This window comes from Dinoponera quadriceps, unplaced genomic scaffold (genome assembly GCF_001313825.1).
Source record: "Dinoponera quadriceps isolate SergipeBrazil2010 unplaced genomic scaffold, ASM131382v1 scaffold1742, whole genome shotgun sequence".
Lineage (NCBI taxonomy): Eukaryota > Metazoa > Arthropoda > Insecta > Hymenoptera > Formicidae > Dinoponera > Dinoponera quadriceps.
The window spans coordinates 56599-57143 of record NW_014555803.1 but is presented as its reverse complement, the minus strand read 5'-3'; the positions used below and the strand labels follow the sequence as shown (position 1 = coordinate 57143).

The following is a 545-nucleotide window of genomic DNA, read 5'->3' as shown; positions in this document are numbered from 1 at the left end:
TCTATATAATTTATCTTTTCCGAGTTATAAAGAGTTAAAGAAAAAAAGACAAAAAATGTATGTGATAAAAAATGTTTTCGTTTATACTGACATTTATTCAAGTTTAATGTATTATCAGTGTAATAAAAAACAATTTTTAATTCAGTGTAATAAAAAACAAGTTTTAAGTCCACTGAACGTTATTTTTAATTTTTTTCTATTTTCAGTAAAATTAAGCAATTTCACCATTTTTTGTATGTTTTGTCCCACGAAACCATTGCGGCCATTATGGAAAAATTATTATAATTATGTGGCAATCATTTTTTTCGAATTCCGTGTACTTAAGGCTTTAAAATATCGCAAAGATTTAAATTTTGTTGTTGCTCTACATAACTGTTTTTTGAGTTTGAACGAAAAAGTAAAAATTGCAAAATTTTATGATATTTTCACCTATTTGTAATGCCCCACAAGTCTTTAAGAAAAAATTGGCAGCTATATCATCTAATAGAGCAAAGTTTTAACTTGAAGAATTCACTTTCCGAATTAAATACGATGTTTTTAATGGA

The 545-nt window shown here is 25.3% G+C and overlaps 1 protein-coding gene across 1 annotated transcript in view; it reads left to right on the top strand.

The window, feature by feature from the left end:
- LOC106745433 overlaps positions 1–545 on the top strand; it is a 28629-nt gene that overhangs the window by 17096 nt on the left and 10988 nt on the right.